We start from the raw sequence: 208 nt of genomic DNA, 5'->3' as shown, positions 1-208 counted from the left end.
CTTGGAGTAGGTTTTTAATCAGTTCTCAAAGTACAATGGGTTGACAGGTAAGTGAAAATTTAAAATGCCTTGACATTCTTAGGTCATTTTAATCATATTCAATATGGAATCATCACATTAAAGCAATGTCCTCTGTGGCATTGGTAGCAGACTTGAGGACAGATATTAGGACTCAGGAGGGTGTAGCTCAAAACTTGAAAACCAGAAC

This window comes from Lygodium microphyllum, chromosome 22 (assembly GCF_053477565.2).
Source record: "Lygodium microphyllum isolate KBCC chromosome 22, Lygodium_microphyllum_v1.1.10, whole genome shotgun sequence".
NCBI lineage: Eukaryota > Viridiplantae > Streptophyta > Polypodiopsida > Schizaeales > Lygodiaceae > Lygodium > Lygodium microphyllum.
The sequence above is the reverse complement of the archived record's forward strand: the minus strand, read 5'-3'. Positions refer to the sequence as shown.